Source organism: Dendrobates tinctorius, unplaced genomic scaffold, assembly GCF_039654945.1.
Source record: "Dendrobates tinctorius isolate UK_male_01 unplaced genomic scaffold, ASM3965494v1 ptg000047l, whole genome shotgun sequence".
Lineage (NCBI taxonomy): Eukaryota > Metazoa > Chordata > Amphibia > Anura > Dendrobatidae > Dendrobates > Dendrobates tinctorius.
Window position 1 is genome coordinate 2525371 of NW_027361715.1, and position 21820 is coordinate 2547190.

Sequence of the window (21820 nt, forward strand, 5' to 3'; positions counted from 1 at the left end):
CCACTTTATCTAATGATTTCTGGTCGGTGATACTACAATCTTACCAGTGTCCTGTATTTGTGCGCCTCATTATACATAACATGCGCTTAATTTATATGTGGTAGAACTAATAACTGGCTCTTAGCAGAGAGCTGGACCAGTGGGCAGGAAGCAGACAGATGTGGTATCAAACAATGGATGGCACAATGACATGCTTGATTGAGCCCATCTCAGGATTAATAATGGCCGGTCTGTTATTTACAGCTCTGCTATGGAGCAGGGGCCACTTCCGTGTTTGCACTGCTCGATATCCATGCTTGCTTTGCAGTTTAATACCCGACAGCTATGTTCTATAGATATGACACACAAGCTCCTCATGTATTGTTCCTGCTCAGTGGCGACACAATGCAGAGTTCTGTCTGTCATGTAAAAGTGATTTTTTTTTTTTTTTTTTTTTTTTTTTGTTCATTATGCAGCCAGTAGAGGCGAAAAAAATAACATGCCAGGGCATCTTACTGAGTGTTTTTCCAGCATTTTCACCTGAAAAATCACTAGTAGTTTCTTCATTTTTGAATAGTTTAAAAAAATTTTTTTGAAAAAAGGGCAGTAGGTCAGAAAACGCCAGGAAAAAAAGACCAAAAACAAATACCTAACAAGTATCATGTTGGAATGTCAACACTGATGTCCCCTATGGCTCACTGCAAAAGAAGAAACTGTGTTTACAATGAATGCATCTACTGGTTTATAGGAGGTGTCTACTAGGGACATTCAGAAGAACGTACATGATCTACACAAGAGCTTGCCAGAGTCGAGATCAGATATGGCTGTTATCTTTGCACGCCAGTCCTTAGTGTGCTGGATCATGGGGCAGGAAACGCCGCAGTATATAGCAGAGCAGTGTGAGCCCTGAGACGCCTATCCAGGAACACAAATTGATTACGTTACTAATGTTTTCTTTGCACTTGAACTTATAAATAACAAAAATAAAACCAAACATTGTTACCCACGATGCACCACATGTACATAGGCTGCACTGAGGGTTTTGATAAAGGTGTATTACACAAAATAAAAAAAAATTTATATACTTTTTGAAGGTTTGAATATAATTTTAAGTTACAAAAATGTTTTGTTCTCCACGCCAGATAAAAACAAAAATAATAGTTTGATTATTTATAGTTTAATTGGCTACATTAAATGTTCTAATGTAACTCATTCTGGGTTGTTTTTTTTTCATTCTCTGTATATTTTTCTTTCTTTGTCTTTCTATTCTCCCTCCATCTCTGTTGCCCGGCGTTCTTTCCGTCCTCGCTCTCTCCTTTCCGCCCTTTCCCTCCCCTCCTTTCCACCATCTCTCTCCCTCTCCTTTATGCCCTCTATCCTTTCCGCTCTCTCTCCCTTACACACTCTCTCGCCTTTCTACCCTCTCTTGCTCTCTCGTTTCCACCCTCTCCCTCTTACCACTCTCTCCTTTCCGCCCTCTCTCTCCTTTCTGCCTTCTCTCTCCTTTCCGCCCTCTCTCTCCTTTCCGCCTTCTCTCTCCTTTCTGCCCTCTCTCTCCTTTCTGCCCTCTCTCTCCTTTCTGCCCTCTCTCTCCTTTCTGCCCTCTCTCTCCTTTCTGCCCTCTCTCTCCTTTCTGCCCTCTCTCTCCTTTCTGCCCTCTCTCTCCTTTCTGCCCTCTCTCCCATTTCGCACTCATTCAATTAATATGAGCTTTATTGGCCGGACTAAGTACATGTTAGCATTGCCAAAGCAAATGGTAAAAATAGGGGGACGGGGGTAGTTGGGCACATAGAGGTCTATGCTATATCAGGCTCCTGTTAGAGGATAAGGACATGTTCAGGGTGGGGGTATAGGAGTCCTTGATATATCAGTCTCTTAGTTGGGGGATAAGGACATGTCCAGGGTGGGGGTATAGAAGTCCATGACATATTAGTCTCCTCTTAGTCTGTGGCAAGCACTGACATATTCCACTGCTATGGCTGCTGCACTTTCCTCTTCCCCTAGTATTGTCGGCAGTTTCTCTTCCTCCTCCATGGAGGTGAAGTCTGGGAGGAGATCAGAAAGTCTCTTGAAGTAAGGGTACCGTCACACTTGGCGACGCACCAGCGATCCCGACAACGATGCGACCTGGTAGGGATCGTTAGTGCATCGCTACAGGTCGCTGGTGAGATGTCAACCAGTCATAGCTCAACAGTGATGCAGCAACGATACCAAATGATATGACCGTCGTTGGGACCCTGTGTCTCAGACCTGTAGTATTGAGGTTGTTCGTCGTTGTCCCTGTCAAACACAGAGATGCATGCTGGCCAGCAGGACACCAGCGATCAAAAAATGGCCCAGAACATTCAAGCACGATCAGCGACATCGCAGCAGGGGCCCGATCGCCGCTATGTGTCACCTGTAGCGAGATCGCAGGTGCGTCACAAAATCGGTGACGCAACAGCGATCTCGCTATGTGAGATGGGGGCTTAAGTGTCCCTCACTGTGGAGTATTTGGGGCACCTCAGCAGGAAGTGGGCCTCATTCTCCACGGCCTCCTGGGGGCACTGCTGGCAGTCTCTCAGGGCTTGTCTGTCGGTGCCGCCTGAATTCGATGAGTAGGCTGTGGGCGCTCAGTCTGTACCGGCTCAGGATCTGTCGCTCTTTGGGATTTTTTAGTTTCTCTAGATATGGGGCCAGTTTGTACTCCCTCATAGAATCTTAGAGTTGGAAGGGACCTCCTGGGCCATCTGGTCCAACCCCCTGCTCAAAAGCAGGATTTGCTAAATCATCCCAGACAGATGTCTGTCCATCCTATGTTTGAAGACTTCCATTGAAGGAGAACTCGCCACCTCTCGTGGCAGCCTGTTCCAATCATTGATCACTAACTGTCAAAAAGTTTTTTCTAATATCTAATCGGTGTCTCCTCCCATTCAGTTTCATCCCATTGCTTCTAGTCTTTCCTTGTGCAAATGAGAATAAAGATGATCCTTCTACAATGTGACAGCCCTTGAGATATTTGTAGACAGCTATTAAGTCTCCTCTCAGTCTTCTCTTCTGCAAGCTAAACATTCCCAAATCCTGCAACCTTTCCTCATAAAACGGTTTGCAGACCGATCACCATTCTGGTCGCTCTTTTCTGAACTTGCACCAGTTTGTTGATTTCTTTTTTAAAATGTGGTGCCCAAAACTGGACACAGTATTCTAGATGAGGTCTGACCAAAGAGGAGTAGAGGGCAATAATGACTTCACGTGATCTAGACTGTATGCTTCTGTTAATACATCCTAAAATTGCATTTGCCTTTTTTGCTGCTGCATTACACTGTTGACTCATTCAGTCTGTGATCTATTAGTATACCTAAGTCTTTTTCACATGTGCTGTTGCTTAGCCCTATTCCTCCCATTCTTTATATGCTTTTTTCATTTTTATTGCCCAGATGTAGTACTTTGCATTTTTCCCTGTTAAAAACCATTCTGTTAGTTCCTGCCCACTGCTCCAGTTTATTTATATCTTTTTGAATCCTCTCTCTCTCTTCTCTAGTATTAGCTATCCCTCCTAGCTTTGTGTTATCAGCAAATTTAATCAGTTTACCCTCAATTCCTTCATCTAAATCGTTGATAAAGATGTTGGACAATACAGGGCCCAGGACAGAACCCTGTGGTACCCCACCTGAGACCTTCCAACTGGATGTGCAGCCATTTACGACCACTCTTTGGGTCCGATCACTAAGCCAGTTATGAATCCACCTAACAGTTGCCTTGTCCATTCCATACTTAGCCATTTTTTCAATAAGGATTGTGTGAGATACTTTTTCAAATGCTTTGCTGAAGTCAAGATATACTATATCTACAGCATTTCCTTGATCCACCCAATCAGTGATTCCGTCATAGAAGGAAATTAAGTTAGTCTGACATGACTTATTAGTTACAAACCCATGCTGACTCTGTTTAATCACTTCATTCTAATGCAGGTACTTACATGTTGTTTAATAATTTTTTCAAAGATCTTTCCTGGTATAGAAGTCAGACTCACCGGCCTATAGTTGCCTGGGTCCACCTTCATCCCATTTTTGAAGATGGGAACAACATTTGTTCTTCTCCAGTCTTCTGGGACTCCTCCTCTGTAGGTTCTGTTATATCGTCAGTTTCTGGGATTTGTTTGTCGTTCCTCCAGATGCTGAGAGATTCCTCTTTGATTTTGTGTACCATCTTCCATATTTTGTCTTTTGTCAGGCCATGTAGGTTAATGGCTTGGTCAGGCTGGCTTTAGGTACTTTGTGTTGGGAGGCTTCCTGGTGTAGGAAGGCTTTGTGATGGTAGGACCTGGGACTACTACTTTTGTAGATGACCCTTGAATGACAGCACCTTCTTCTGGATTGCGAGATGCAGTGGGAATCTGCTCAGCAGGCGTTGTTTGATATGCTTCCATGGACTTGGAGAAGATGCTTGCAGAATTCTAGGTGGAATATTTCAGTCGGCCCAGAGTTCCATTTTGACCAGTTTGGATATGAGACTGGGCCCCAGACCTCACTGCCGTACAGAAGGATTGGGGCAATGATGGAGTCGAAGATTTTTAGCCAGACTGTTACTGATGTCTTGCGATGGTACAGATGTCTTCTGATGGCATAGAAGGCTTTGGATGCCTTGTAACTCTATGGCTTGCTTGAAGCTCCCTGACTGATTGAGTTCTAGGCCCAGGTAGATGTACTTGTTGGTTTCTGTAAGTGGACAGTTGTCTATCATAAAGGTAGGATAGCCACTAGGATTCTGCTTTCTTTTCAGGAACACCATGACATTAGTTTTCTTCTGGTTGATTGGCAGTGCCCATGTCCTGCTGCAGGTTTCTAGGATTTTCAGATGATCTTGGAGGCCTTTCTCAGTTGGTGATAACAGCACGAGGTCATCAGCATACAGCAGAAATTTCACCTGGGTGTCATTGAGGGTGAGTCCTGGTGCTGAGGAGGACTCTAGGGCGCCACTAGCTCATTGATGTAGATGTTAAAGAGCGTTGGACTGAGGCTGCAGTCCTGTCTCACTCCTCAGCTCTGTTGGAAGTAGGCCGTTCTCCTTCCGTTGACCCTCACGCTGCAACTGTTCTCTGTGTAGGAGTTTCAGATGACCTCGTGTTTTGCCTCCTATTCCACTCTCCAGCAGTTTTAAGAATAGTCCTGGGTGCAACACTGAGTCGAAGGCCTACTTGAAGTACACAAAACAGGCGTATATCTTCCCGTTCTTTGTATTGTGGACATGGCTCTTGATGAGGCCGTGCAGACTATAGATGTGGTCAGTGGTTTGGAACAAATCCTGCTTTGCTCTTGCTAAGGACATTGAGCAAGGTGAGGATCCTCTTGTTCAGGATGGAGTTTGAGTTTATCCAGGTTTCAGCTGACATACGCTACCGTTCAAAAGTTTAGGGTCACTTAGAAATTTCCTTACTTATGAAAGAAAAGCAGTTTTTTTTTTTTTTTCAATGAAGCTAACATTAAATGATTCAGAAATATACACTATACATTAATGTCCTAAATGACTTTTCCAACTACAAACGTCTGGTTTGTAATGCAATGTCTTCATAGGTGTATAGAGGCCCATTTCCAACAATCATCACTCCAGTGTTCTTATGGTACTTTTGAGTACGCTGTGAAAGAAAGCTAATGGTTGTTAGAATACCCTTGTAAACCCTTGTGCACAGCGTCGGACTGGAACACCTTGGGCCCACCAGAGAAAATCATTCTTGGGGCCCACTATGTAGCTGCATAGAGTTAAATACCAGACCACCAATTATGCGGTAAAACACGCTAATATCCGGGTATAATATAAGGTTGTACATGTCTTAATTATGTAGCAGGAGTTGGGGTAGCCCCCTCATAGAATATAAAGCAGCCCCCTCACATAGTATAATGCAGCCATCTCATAGAATATAATGCAGCCATCTCATAGAATATAATACTGCCCCCCTCATAGGGTATAATACTGCCCCCCTCATAGGGAATAATGCACCCCCTCATAGGGTATAATACTGCCCCCCTCATAGGGTATAATACTGCCCCCCTCATAGGGTATAATACTGCCCCCCTCATAGGGTATAATGCTGCCTCCTCATAGGGTATAATACTGCCCCCCTCATAGGGTATAACGCTGCCCCCTCATAGGGTATAATGCTGCCTCCTCATAGGGTATAATACTGCCCCCCTCATAGGGAATAATGCATCCCCTCATAGGGAATAATGCTGCCCCCCTCATAGGGTATAATAATGCACCCCCTCATAGGGTATAATACTGCCCCCCTCATAGGGTATAATACTGCCCCCCTCATAGGGTATAATACTGCCCCCCTCATAGGGAATAATGCACCCCCTCATAGGGTATAATGCTGCCTCCTCATAGGGTATAATACTGCCCCCCTCATAGGGAATAATGCATCCCCTCATAGGGAATAATACTGCCCCCCCTCATAGGGTATAATACTGCCCCCCCTCATAGGGTATAATACTGCCCCCTCATAGGGAATAATGCTGCCCCCCTCATAGGGTATAATACTGCCCCCTCATAGGGAATAATGCTGCCCCCCTCATAGGGTATAATACTGCCTCCTCATAGGGTATAACACTGCCCCCCTCATAGGGAATAATGCATCCCCTCATAGGGTATAATACTGCATCCCCTCATAGGGTATAATACTGCCCCCCTCATAGGGAATAATGCACCCCCTCATAGGGTATAATGCTGCCTCCTCATAGGGTATAATACTGCCCCCCTCATAGGGAATAATGCATCCCCTCATAGGGAATAATGCTGCCCCCTCATAGGGTATAATGCTGCCCCCCTCATAGGGTATAATACTGCCCCCCCTCATAGGGTATAATACTGCCCCCTCATAGGGAATAATGCATCCCCTCATAGGGAATAATGCTGCCCTCCTCATAGGGTATAATGCTGCCTCCTCATAGGGTATAATGCTGCCTCCTCATAGGGTATAATGCTGCCCCCTCATAGGGAATAATGCTATATAGATATATAGATATAGAGTTAGATAGAAATAGATAGAAAGATAGATGTAGAAATAGATAGATATAGAGATAGATAGTAGATAATGGATAGAAAGTAGATAATGGATAGATATAGATAGAAAGAAAGATTCATAGAGATAGATATAAAGATAGATATAGAAAGAAATATAGATATAGATCGATAGGTAGATAGATATAGAGATAGATAGAAAATAGATAATGGATAGATAGATAGATATAGAGATAGATAGCTATAGATAGAAAGATATAGATAGATATATAGATAGAGAAAGATAATAGATAGAGATAGATAATAGATAGAGATAGATAATAGATAGAGATATACAGATATAATAATAATAATAATAATAATAATAATAATATAGACATATATAGATATAGAGATAAATATATATAGATAGATGGCTATAAATAAAAATAGATATAGAGATATATAGAGATAGATAGATATAGAGATAATAGATATAGAGATAGATAGATATAGAGACAGATAGATATAGAAAGATAGATATAGAGATAATAGCTAGATATAGAGATATGTATAGAGATAGATAGATATAGAGTTAGAAAGATAGATATAGAGAGATATAGAGATAGATAGAGATAGCTAGATAGATAGATGGATAGATAGATATAGATAATAGAGATAGTAGATAGAGATAGATGGATAGATCAATAGATAAAGAGAGAGAGATAGAGATTGATAGATAATGAGATATAGAGATAGATATAGAGATATAGTGTTAGATAGAAAGATAGATATAGAGATAGATAGATATAGAGATAGATATGGATATAGAGATAACAGATATAGAGATAGATAGATATAGAGATAGATATGGATATAGAGATAACAGATATAGAGATAGATAGATAGATATAGAGATAGATAGATATAGAGATGATAGATAGATATAGAGATAATATATAGATAGCTATAGAGAGAGATATAGATATAGATATAGAGAGAAACAGATATATATATATATATAGAGATAGATATAGAGATAGATAGATAGATATAGAGATAATAGATATAGAGATAGATATAGATATAGAGATAGAGAGAGCGGTAGATAGAGAGAGAGATAGATACAGAGATCGATAAATAGAGAGATAGATATAGATAGAGATAGATAATAAATATAGAGATAACAGATAGATATAGAGATAGATAGGTAGATATAGATAATAGAGATAGCTAGATAGACATAATAGATAGATACAGATAGATATAGATAGAAAGATAGATATAGAGATAGATGTAGAGATAGAAAGATAGATATAGAGATAGAGCGATAGATATAGATAATAGATAGAGATAAATAGATAGATATAGAGATAGATAGATAGATATACAGAGAGATCGATATAGAGATAGAGGTAAATAGATAGATAGATATAGAGAGAGATATAGAGAGAAATAGATATAGATATAGAGATAATAGATATATATAGAGATAGATAGATATAGAGAGATAGATACAGAGAAAAGATATAGAGATAAAGAGATAAAGATAGATAGATATAGAGATAGATAGAGATATATAGATAGATAGCTATAGAGATATAGAGATAGATATAGAGATAGATAGAGATATATAGATAGATAGCTATAGAGAAATAGAGATAGATATAGAGATATAAAGATAGATATAGAGACAGAGCGATAGATAGCGAGATAGATAGATACAGAGAAAAGATATAGAGATAGATAACGGATAGATAGATAGATAGGTATAGAGATAGATAGATATAGATATTAGATAGAGATATATAGATAAAGATAGATAGATATAGATGGTAGCTAGATAGATAATAAATATAGAGATAATAGATATAGAGATATAGAGTAAGATAGATAGATATAGAGATAGATAGATAGACATAATAGATAGATATAGAGATAGATAGATAGACATAATAGATAGATGTAGAGATAGAAAGATAGATATAAACATAGAGCGATAGAGATAGATATAGAGATAGATATAGAGATAGATATAGAGATAGATAGATATAGATAATAGATAGAGATAGAAAGATAGATATAAGAGAGATAGAGAGATATATTGAGAAATAGAGATAGATAGAGAGAGACAGATAGAGAGAGCGAGAGAGATATAAAAAAAAACAAACAAAACACAATACTCACCTCTCCTCCTCGCTCCCACGCTGATCCCGGCTTCAGTGTCAGGAGCTGCCCCCTCTGCCAGACACACAGCGGGTGCGCGATGTAGTGACGTCATCGCGCACTGGCTGTGAGTCAGGAGCAGAGGGGCCTGAGGGCGGCGCCGGCCCTGATGCAGAGCGGCTTACTGGGCTGGGGGCGGGGCCTCTGGGGGTGGAGACCTGAAATGATATTCACTGCTTCGCAGTGAATATTCATTTCTCTTTAGCAGCGGGGACAGGGGCTCCTGCCTCCTGACACCCGCTGCTGCTCCGCTGGCAGGGGCCCCCATAGCAGCTGCATGGTGTGTGACACACCACTGGCTGGGGGCCCCTGGAGCAGCGGGGGCCCTAGGCAACTGCTGGCCCTGTATGCCTGCAGGTGCCAGGGCCCACCAGATGCCAGGGCCCACCGGAGAATCCTCCGGTTCCCCGGTGGGCCAGTCCGACGCTGCTTGTGCAAGTATGTTAGACCAGCTGAAAACAGTTTGGCTGATTAGATAAGCTATAAACCTGACCTTCCTTTGAGCTAGTTGAGAATCTGGTGCATTACATTTCTTGGTTCCATGAAACTCTCAAAATGGCCAGAAAAAAAGAACTTTCATGTTTAACTCGACAGTCTATTCTTGTTCTTAGAAATGAAGGCTATTCCATGTGAGAAATTGCACAGAAACTGAAGATTTCCTACAACTGTGTGTACTACTCCCTTCAGAGGAGAGCACAAACATTTTCTAACCAGAGTAGAAAGAGAAGTGGGAGGCCCCGCTGTACAACTGAGCAACAAGACAAGTACATTAGAATCTGTAGTTTGAGAAATTGATGCCTCACAGTTCCTCAACAGGCAGTTCAATAAATAGTACACGCAAAAGGCCAGTGTCAGTCTACAGTGAAGAGGCGACTCCGGAATGCTGGCCTTCAGGGAAGAGTGGCAAAGAAAAAGCCATATCTGAGATTGGCTAATAAAAGGGAAAAGATTAATATGGGCAAAAGAACACAGACATTGGACAGAGGAAGACTGGCAAAAAGTGTTATGGACAGATGAATCCAAGTTTGAGGTGTTTGGATCACACAGAAGAACATTTGTGAGACGCAGAACTGAAAAGATGTTGGAAGAGTGCCTAACGCCGTCTGTCAAGCATGGTGGAGGTAATATGATGGTCTGGGGTTGCTTTGGTCTAGCAAAGTGGGAGATTTGTACAAGTTAGATTTTAAATTCATTTGGCAACTCATTTGATTAATAAAAGTATGAGTTCTCATGGAAAACACAAGGTTGTCTGGGTGACTCCAACCTTATGAACGGTAGTGTATATCACCCCATAGTTTGGTAGAATCAGCTAGCTAGTCTCTATCCCTCTCTCTCTCTGTCTGAGATCACACTACCGTGTGTGATGCGAGAAACTCGCATAAGTCACATCAACACCCGGTGCTGCCACCGTCACTCGGACTGGTACTGCGGCCAAAACAGCTTTTTTTTTAATTATTCAATGGAGGCGAACAATAAAAGTTCCTATGAATGACAGCAAGCAGAGATTTTCAACCTTTTAGGACTCATATGAAAAATCGAAGCTCGAAAACCCCTTGAAGTTAGACCAGATCCATCATCAGTTAAGTTTGTCTTTTTGCCGCGTTCATACAAAGCTCTTACGAGTGCAGGTCAATGCTCCTTATCCTTTATGGAGATATTTGCAATATCTTATTTTCTGCACTTTGTCCTCTGCCTGCACCAAATCTCCCAGCTGTAAATAGTTGTGCACTGTATTATTGTAGGCCAAAGATCCCAGATTATGGCAAGTCGTGGATAGAAGAGCAGCGATAAATCTTCATGTTACATGAAATGATTGACATTGTAGTGTTAGACATTGCTTCTTATTCACATCAGTGCATTTTGTCCCGTAAACAAATGTGTAAAATATAATCTAATTGCACACACTATTTCCACCACTTACATTGATTTCTTCTCCAAGAATTGCTGAGCTCAGAAGTCATACATAGGGAGAACACAAAGGCAATGTGTCATCAGAAAACAACCTATCGTTTAAAGTTTTTATGGTAAATATATTTTTAAAAATTGTGTTTATATTTTTTTTATTTTAGATGTCACCGTCTAGATAAAAAAAATCTGAAATTTTGCAATTTTCACACCAGCGTACTAGTAGAATCATATTTCCTATTCAGTAAAGATGACTATTCAGCAGTCTCATTATCACCACAGACAGGATTATATTAAAAGATACAATGAGGTAAGGGAACTGGGCTGTAAATGGCTCGTATATTGTTCTTGCTCAGGGACCCTCTTCTGTCTGTGTCTGCCCCTTCATAGGATGGATTTTTTTCTGGAAGGTAAATTCATGGTATTAGACATTCGGTCCAATCTTAGAGCTTATTCTGAAAAATGGTCCAATTATTCTGATCCGAGTGTGATTCAAGTGACATCAGGTTTTCTTGTACGTAGGGAGACAAATAAAGTTTCTCCACCTATTTGACAGTCCGTGAAAATCAGACGGCTCTTGGATCTGGGTACAGTCCGAATTTTTTTTTTTTTTTTTTTCCCACAGACCCGTAGACTTGCGCTACTGATTTTTGACCCTTGGATCAAAATCGGACATGTCTCCGATATTTTTTGCAGACCGCTCGGTCTGAGGAAAATAAAATCGGACATGCGCATAACACTATAGAATAACATGGGTTCCTGAAAACCACAGATAACACTCATGCGAGAAAATCGGATGTGTGAACGAGCCCTTGGGGAAAGAGTCATAAAATAAATCCTCGTTCACACGTCCGTGTCTCAAGGCGTATGTGAAAAAATGATACCGGTATCATCAGTGTGTCATCCGTGTATCCGTTTTTATCATCCTTGGTATGGCTGCTCTATTTTATAGGATCTCTGTGACGCTGGATTTCCGTTCTTTTACATTACAAACTATTTATAGTTTTATGACTGGAAACCCTTTAAGCCTTTCCAGCGCCGCACTATAAAACGTATTTTACAATCATCAATACTCACTTACCCGTCACAAAAAACTCCTAAACATAAATGTCATAGTGAGCGCTGTGAGCTTTTATTTAGGAGCAGCGGGGATTCCCTGTGCCAGAGGGGAAGGCACAGACCGGTGACATCAGCGACTACAATGCTCATGTGTCCTGTGCTTATCCGAGACCCAAGAAAGAAACAATAAAACATAAAAATACAATAAAAAAGTAGCAAACAAAAGACCTGTATAAAAAGTAAATAACTCTCTAACCCACACACATTAGGATCAGATTTCCTGCATGACACATTTTACGGGGTCGTTGTAATGAATGGACACCAATTTTTGGATGTAAGGGAATTGTCTCACAATCCAAAACTTTTTACTGGATCCCTTCTCTTTGTGCCATTAATTCTGTTCTCGCTCCCAAGGACTTAAACGGCCGGTTCTGATATACAAAAAGAGATCATTAAAAAAAAATGTCAGTGGTTTCTCTCTTATTCAATGGAGCAAAAAAAATGACTGGAAAACGATAGTTAAATTTAAAAAAAAAATTGAAAAAAAGAAAACTCTTTCAGAGTTCCTTGTAGCGTCTTCTGCTTGAAAAATGTTACCCATTCGCCTGAATTTAAAAGACGTTGTGTGCCCGTACCGTGAGACAGACATCACGCACCCGAGAAAGAGTCTTCAGGAGTAGGGCTGCTTCAAAAATACCTGGAAAATTGCTAAACTAATGCATAAAAGACATTCATTTCTATGCTCCATTCCATCGGCATCAAGGACACTGTTCTCTCCTGGTTCTCCTCCTATCTCTCTGACCGCTCCTTTACTGTATCTTTTGCTGGCTCCTCCTCCTCATCTTCCCCTTACTGTTGGGGTTCCTCAAGGATCAGTCCTAGGCCCCCTCCTCTTCTTGTGCACTGCCTCTCTTGGTTAAACAATCAGTAGATTTGGTTTCCAGTACCATCTCTATGCTGATGACACACAATTATACGCTTCTCCTGACATCACGCCAGTCTTTCTAGAAAACACCGGTGATTGTCTAAACGCTGTGTCTAACATCATGTCCTCACTATATCTGAAACTGTCAAAGACTGAACTCCTTGTGTTTCCTTCCGCTACTAATGTACCTATACCCGACATTGCCATTTCTGTGTGTGGTTCCACTATTACTCCCCAGCAACATGCCCGCTATCTTGGGGTCATAATTGACTCCGAGCTTTCCTTTGTCCCCCACATCCGATCACTGCCTCGCTCTTCTTATCTGCACCTCAAAAACATTTCTAGAATTCGACCTTTTCTTACTTTTGACTCTGCAAAAACTCTTACTGTTTCTCTTATTCATTCTCGTCTCGACTATTGTAACTCTCTTCTAATCGGTCTCCCTCTTACCAAACTCCCCCCCCCCCTCCAATCTGTCTTGAATGCTGCTGCCAGGATCGTATTCCTCGCCAGTCGTTACACTGATGCCTCTACCTTGTGCCAGTCATTACACTGGCTACCCATCCACTCCAGAATTCAGTATAAACTTATTACCCTCACCCACAAAGCTCTCCATGGCTCAGCACCACCCTACATCTCCTCCCTTGTTTCAGTATACCATCCTACCCGCCGCCCTCCGTTCTGCTGATGACCTGAGGTTAGCATCCTCAATAATCAGAACCTCCCACTCCCGTCTCCAAGACTTTACACATGCTGCGCCAATTCTTTGGACTGCACTTCCCAGGTCAATACGATTAGTCCCCAATCCCCACAATTTTAAGCGTGCCCAGAAAACGCATTTATTCCGACTGGCCTACGCCTCAACACATTAACCTAATCTATCCCTGTGTGGCACAGCCAAAAGTTTTTACCATAACCAGGTTCCCCGCATCATGTTCCCACATGCTTTATGCATCCATTAGCCCTCTGTGTCTGTACTGTTACACACTTAACATTATGGCTGGTCCATACAATCAGGGCAATTGTTACCATCTACCTTTCGTGTCTACCTCTTTCCTCATAGATTGTAAGCTTGCGAGCAGGGCCCTCATTCCTCTTGGTATCTGTTATGATCTGTGATTATTGTTATGCTGTAATGTCTATTGTCTGTACAAGTCCCCTCTGAAATGTAAAGTGCTGCGGAATATGCCGGTGCTATAGAAATAAAATTTATTAATATTATTATTATTTGAAAACTGACCCACTGTTCACACGTACAGTTTTCTGAACGTTTTCAATTCACTTCATGTTCTCAAAAACGCCAAATGATTAAAACAAGTGGTGGGAGCGATCATCAGACGGATCCCTCTGTGGAGACGATCCATGGTTTATAGCAGAAGGCTATGTGATCATCTCTTAAACTCTTCAAGATTTCAAACATTACTGGATGGTGAAAAGAGAGTGCATGTCACTGATATGGAGGAATTCACACTTTCAGGATCAAATCTGCAATGAAAAACTAAGCACCGTGTTCATGAGATTTCAGAAATGTCATTTACTTTGCTGCTCCTGTAAAACGCTGCGGTTTGTTTTCAGAAATAAATGTGACCAAACCACATGTGATAAAGTCCTAAGGTGCATTCACACTGAGACTTTTTTTTTTGGTCAGTTTTTGGAGCAGAAACTCTCCAAAATCCACCTTAAAAACACAGAACTCCTCAAAAACTTGATGTTTGGGCTCCAGAAACTGAGCAAAAAGACTCCGCCTGAGCACACTCTGAGGGTGAGTGCACACAGTGCGGATTGCCCTGCAGATTTTTCCGCACTGATTTGCAGGTAAAATGACCTGCGGTTTTCCTGCAGATTTGCCGGCAGTTTGACACCTGGACAATGGAACAGGTGTCAAACCGCTGCGGAATCCGCACAAAGAATTGAAATGCTGCGAATTTAAAACCGCGGAAAAATCTGCAACGTGTGCACTGCGGTTTCTAAAACCCATTGAATAACATTATACTGTACCATGCTAGCGGATCCGCAGCGTGTGCACACATCCTAACATCACCGTACACATTAATGGCTGTCAGACAAACGATAACGTCCCGGCCGCCTGCCTCATACAATGGAGCGCTCAAGCCACCGCCTGCCCCACACAATGGAGCGCTCGATCGGCCGCCTGCCCCACACAATGGAGCGCTCAATCGGCCGCCTGCCTCACAGAATAGCGCGCTCGATCCACCGCCTGCCCCACACAATGGAGCGCTCGATCCGCCGCCTGCCCCACACAATGGAGCGCTCGATCCACCGCCTTCCCCATACATTGGCGCGCTCGATCCGACGCCTGCCTCACACAATGGAGCGCTCGATCGGCCGCCTGCCCCACACAATGGAGCGCTCAATCGGCCGCCTGCCCCACAGAATAGCGCGCTCGATCCACCGCCTGCCCCACACAATGGAGCGCTCGATCCGCCGCCTGCCCCACACAATGGAGCGCTCGATCCGCCGCCTGCCCCACACAATGGAGCGCTCGATCCGCCGCCTGCCCCACACAATGGAGCGCTCGATCCGCCGCCTGCCCCACACAATGGAGCGCTCGATCCGCCGCCTGCCCCACACAATGGAGCGCTCGATCCGCCGCCTGCCCCACACAATGGAGCGCTCGATCCGCCTGCCCCATACATTGGCGCGCTCGATCCACCACCTTCCCCATACATTGGCGCGCTCGATCCGACGCCTGCCCCACACAATGGAGCGCTCGATCCGCCGCCTGCCCCACACAATGGAGCTCTCGATCCGCCGCCTGCCCCACACAATGGAGCGCTCGATCCGCCGCCTGCCCCACACAATGGAGCGCTCGATCCGCCGCCTTCCCCACACAATGGAGCGCTCGATCCGCCGCCTGCCCCACACAATGGAGCGCTCGATCGGCCGCCTGTCCCACACAATGGAGCGCTCAATCGGCCGCCTGCCCCACAGAATAGCGCGCTCGATCCACCGCCTGCCCCACACAATGGAGCGCTCGATCCGCTGCCTGCCCCACACAATGGAGCGCTCGATCCGCCGCCTGCCCCACACAATGGAGCGCTCGATCCGCCGCCTGCCCCACACAATGGAGCGCTCGATCCACCGCCTTCCCCACACAATGGAGCGCTCGATCCGCCGCCTGCCCCACACAATGTAGCGCTCGATCCACCACCTTCCCCATACATTGGCGCGCTCGATCCGACGCCTGCCCCACACAATGGAGCGCTCGATCGGCCGCCTGCCCCACACAATGGAGCGCTCAATCGGCCGCCTGCCCCACAGAATAGCGCGCTCGATCCACCGCCTGCCCCACACAATGGAGCGCTCGATCCGCCGCCTGCCCCACACAATGGAGCGCTCGATCGGCCGCCTGCCCCACACAATGGAGCGCTCGATCCGCCGCCTGCCCCACACAAAGGAGCGCTCGATCCGCCGCCTGCCCCACACAATGGAGCGCTCGATCCGCCGCCTTCCCCACACAATGGAGCGCTCGATCCGCCGCCTGCCCCACACAATGGAGCGCTCGATCGGCCGCCTGCCCCACACAATGGAGCGCTCGATCCGCCGCCTGCCCCACACAATGGAGCGCTCGATCCGCCGCCTGCCCCACACAATGGAGCGCTCGATCCGCCGCCTGCCCCACACAATGGAGCGCTCGATCCGCCGCCTGCCCCACACAATGGAGCGCTCGATCCGCCGCCTTCCCCACACAATGGAGCGCTCGATCGGCCGCCTGTCCCACACAATGGAGCGCTCAATCGGCCGCCTGCCCCACAGAATAGCGCGCTCGATCCACCGCCTGCCCCACACAATGGAGCGCTCGATCCACCGCCTGCCCCACACAATGGAGCGCTCGATCGGCCGCCTGCCCCACACAATGGAGCGCTCGATCGGCCGCCTGCCCCACACAATGGAGCGCTCGATCCGCCGCCTTCCCCACACAATGGAGCGCTCGATCCGCCGCCTGCCCCACACAATGGAGCGCTCGATCCACCACCTTCCCCATACATTGGCGCGCTCGATCGGCCGCCTGCCCCACAGAATGGAGCGCTCGATCCGCCGCCTGCCCCACACAATGGAGCGCTCGATCCACCACCTTCCCCATACATTGGCGCGCTCGATCCGACGCCTGCCCCACACAATGGAGCGCTCGATCCGCCGCCTGCCCCACACAATGGAGCGCTCGATCTGCCGCCTGCCCCACACAATGTAGCGCTCGATCCACCGCCTGCCCCATACATTGGCGCGCTCGATCCGACGCCTGCCCCACACAATGGAGCGCTCGATCCGCCGCCTGCCCCACACAATGGAGCGCTCGATCCGCCGCCTGCCCCACACAATGGAGCGCTCGATCCACCACCTTCCCCATACATTGGCGCGCTCGATCCGCCGTCTGCCCCATACAATGGCGCGCTCAATCCGCCGTCTTCCCCACACAATGGAACGTTCGATCCGCCGCCTGCCCCACACAATGGAGCGCTCGATCCACCACCTTCCCCATACATTGGCGCGCTCGATCCGACGCCTGCCCCACACAATGGAGCGCTCGATCCGCCGCCTGCCCCACACAATGGAGCGCTCGATCTGCCGCCTGCCCCACACAATGTAGCGCTCGATCCACCGCCTGCCCCATACATTGGAGCGCTCGATCCGACGCCTGCCCCACACAATGGAGCGCTCGATCCGCCGCCTGCCCCACACAATGGAGCGCTCGATCCACCACCTTCCCCATACATTGGCGCGCTCGATCCGCCGTCTGCCCCATACAATGGCGCGCTCGATCCGCCGTCTTCCCCACACAATGGAACGTTCGATCCGCCGCCTGCCCCACACAATGGAGCGCTCGATCCGCCGCCTGCCCCACACAATGGAGCGCTCGATCCGCCGCCTGCCCCACACAATGGAGCGCTCGATCCGCCGCCTGCCCCACACAATGGAGCGCTCGATCTGCCACTCGCTCCTGTGTTCTCTATGAGAAAGTCGCTGACTCAAGAAATCTGTGCTAAATCCAGGGCAAAATCCACATTGTGCAGCTGCGGACGAGCTCGGTCCACATTTTATCCATTTTGCTGCAGATTTTCCATTTATTGCGGAGCTGGAAAAATTCAGCGATTTTATTTTTTTATTTAGCTGTTATAGATTCCCATTTACTCACACGGTAAATCTGCTGCAGCCCAAAACACCTCCAAGCTGCACAGTGTGAATGGGGCGCAGTAACCGGGAGGACGTGGTGGGTTACAATGAAGTGTCTGCAATTACCTCATGGAAAAAGGAAAAAACCCGAAACATCCCCGCGTGTATCACTGACAGGTGTGACCTCCCGCTCCGCCGCCCACACACCCAGCGGCCGTGATTTCCCTGTCAGAGCAGCCCACGCCGCGGGACCAGGGGGTCTGTGGAGGGGACCCGAGTGAGCAGCCCTCCGCATGTAGGAGCCCCCAGTGCCGCAGCTGTACCGCATGTAGGAGCCCCCAGTGCCGCAGCTGTACCGCATGTAGGAGCCCCCAGTGCCGCAGCTGTACCGCATGTAGGAGCCCCCAGTGCCGCAGCTGTACCGCATGTAGGAGCCCCCAGTGCCGCAGCTGTACCGCATGTAGGAGCCCCCAGTCTCTGCGTCTTCTCCCACAGGTGAGTCTCTCCTTGTGCATTTGATTATATGATATATATATATATATATATATATATATATATATATATATATATATATATATTACAATGTAGGAGTTGAGCAATGGAGATTCTGCCTGTTGTATCACCTGTTTCCCTCTTTAGAATATATTCACATGAAGCGTTTTTGCTCCATGGTATGTGAGGTATTTCACAATACTTTTCCCACTTTGCTTTTTACCTCAGGTGCATTTAATATTTGATACGTGCGTCCTGTGTAGGATATTGATCCGGTGTGTCCCTATTTTACAATTTTGCCCGCTCTGGGCTGACAGTTTTCCATGTAAAAAAAAAATCTAAGAACATTTCCTAGAAAACAAAAGTGCAATTTTTGCGTTTACTACCAAGGGTGACCCCGCAGGGTGCGAGATATTAGCGCCACACCACAAGGTGCACATGTGGGCATGGTTTTAGGGCTCAGTCAGACGGCCGGGTTTCGCCTACATCCATATTGTTCACGCGCTCACCGGGGATAGTCTGTGGGGGCGGCATATGTCTGTGTTTTTTTGTGTTTTTTTTACCTCGGACGGAGTGCTCTGCAGAAAATATCAGCGACCTGTCCGATTTTGATGTCAAAGTTGGATCAAAATTGGAAACACAAGTCTATGGGCCTGTGAAAAAGACTCCGATCTTACTCGGATGACATCAGTTTTCACAGACAGTCAGAAAGGAGAAGATGGAGAATTTTTTTTTTTTTTAATTTTGATGACGCTCAGAACGCACACTGACCCAACGCTGATCAAAGTCTGATCCGAGTAATCGGCCTGATTTTCCCTAACGCGAAAAACACTGGACGTCTGCCTGAGGCCGAGGCGCTGTCCCCTCTGCAGTGCCGTCCTTTAATTCCCGTTAATTATATGTGTAGACAGATGGAGGACGACTTGTGGTAAGGGCTTGTTCAGATGACGCGTATGATATAGACGTGTGCTGCATTTAGATCTGCTATCACACAGACTGCACACTGACCAGTGCTATAGAATTGGGCCATTCAGATGGCAATTTTGCATGTAAAAACCCAAAACTTGCAGCGTGCACTAATCTCTTTCAGATTAAACTCGCCTATTGGAGTCTATGGGTGCGCAAAAAATAATGGGATCATCCGTTTTTTACCAAAAAACACAGTTATTGCCGTTATTTTTATAGGATACTGCTCTTAGTCTTGTAAATTTTCTTTACTGGTCATATATAAAAATGGATGCTGGACAGATGGAAAAAACAGACACATGGATGACCATACAGATGAAAGTCGAACGATGTACCTGGATGTAAGTCAGACGATTTTTCACACGCTCACCTGAGCCCGGCCTGAGGAGTAGCACAGTAGGCTGGGCAAAATAACAAAAATGATAATATCAGCTCTCTGCTGTCTGCTTTACTTTTGCTGGTTTCATGTTATGCAGCCTATAAGCATGCAGGGATTGGCTTTGAGTCACTGTAATGCGGTGGCCTTACTGAGATTGGCTGGCCAAGTGACATCATCAGGGCTTATATAAGAACAGGAGTGGCTTGGCACACTGATGCCATTGCACAGCTTGCCCAGGTGTGTGCGCACAGTATAAGGAATCAGAGGCTGGTAGTGTTGATACTGGGGCACAAGCTGAACTATGACCCTGATAATTTCTTCATAGTGTTTGAATGTAAGAGTACATCAACTACACTTTCAAAAAAAATTCTGGATTCAATTAGTCATCCTTACAGTTTAATGTGCTTTTTATAAAATTTACAGTGAGTTAAAATTTTTAACTCCTTTCCGATATCGGGAGTCATAGTATGCCGATGTCGGACTCCCCTTGTCCGGGCACATGACAGCTGATCTGTCCAGCTGACATGTGCCCGCAACAGCCACGGGTGGAATCGTGATCCACTCGCGGCTGTTAACTAGTTAAATTCCAGTGTCAATCTCTGACAGCACCACTTAACTCGCACTTAACGGAAGCGCGTCACTAATACTGCCCATTGGTGCCCATGTCACATGACCGCGGGTCGCCGATGGGTTGGCATGAGATCCCGGAGTCTGCAGCAGACCCCTGTGGCTGTCATTGTCAGATTGCTATGAGCGCCGCCCAGCGGTCGGCACTAAAAGCAAGTGAGCATTTCTGCTACACACAGGCGATCTGATCATCACCTGTGTGGAGCTGAGGCGATCAGAGTACTGCAGCTTCTAGTCTTCCATGGAAACTATTGAAGCATGCCAAAAGTAAAAGAATGTTTTTTTTTAAAAATATTAAGAATATATATAAAAATATAATATATCACCCCCCCTTTGCCCCATTCAAAATAAAACAACAGAAAAGTAAACATACACATACCGTATTTGGTATCGCTGCATTCAGAATCGCCTGATCTATCAGTATTACCTGATCATTAAACGGCGTAATGAGAAAAAAATTAAAAACCCCCAAATTAATTTTTTTTGGTCACTGCTACATTGGAATAAAATGTAATAACGGGCGATAAAAAGATCCTATCTGCAGCAAAATGGTATCAATAAAAACGTCTTCTCGACACGCAAAAAACAAGCCCTCACTCAACCCGAGATCACAAAAAACGGAAACGCTACGGGTAATGGAAAATGGCGCCATCTATTATTGTTTTTCTACCAAATTTTGGAATTTTTTTTACCACTTAGATAAAAAAAGAACCTAGACATGTTTGGTGTCTATGAACTCGTAATGACCTGGAGAATCATAAAGGCAGGTCAGTTCTAGCATTTAGTGAACATGGTAAAAGAAAAAAGCAAAAAACAACTGTGGAATTGTAATTTTTTTTTTTTTTTGCGACCTAAATTGCCATCAAGCACGAATGATGAAAGGGTTAAAGTGCGGGTGGGATTGCACTATTTTTGCATACAGTGTGCAGACATAGATGTGAGATATAGTGTAACAATAGAGTCCTCTGACCTTACGTGGGCACCGCAGGGTGTGACTTACTGTGGTCTGTAGGATCGGTCGAAAAGGTGTCAAGAAGACAATATCATGTTTCCTTTTGAAAAATCAGCTGCATATTGAAATGCTCCACCACTCCCTGTATGTGAATGTTGGAGATAACGCCACTGCGTATTGCAGGGGTTTGACCATCTCTAGG

General features: G+C 45.4%; 1 protein-coding gene and 1 long non-coding RNA gene across 3 annotated transcripts in view; one reads left to right on the plus strand and one right to left on the minus strand.

Annotated features, from left to right (window-relative positions):
• Positions 1 to 11270: 11270 nt before the first annotated feature.
• Positions 11271 to 20172, minus strand: LOC141089696 (uncharacterized). Its single transcript, XR_012232372.1, has 2 exons — positions 20031 to 20172; positions 11271 to 11488 (listed from the first exon to the last, which is right to left on the minus strand). It is a non-coding gene; the product is annotated as an uncharacterized lncRNA (long non-coding RNA).
• The window catches only part of ADCY7 (adenylate cyclase 7), a 158410-nt gene continuing 154805 nt past the window's right edge, over positions 18216 to 21820 (plus strand). Inside the window, exon 1 of one of the 2 annotated variants that reach the window (XM_073576175.1) lies at positions 18216 to 18697. The gene's annotated coding sequence lies outside the window, so the exon portion shown is untranslated. The remainder of the gene's footprint in view (positions 18698 to 21820) is intronic. The other variant, XM_073576172.1, reaches the window with a different exon arrangement.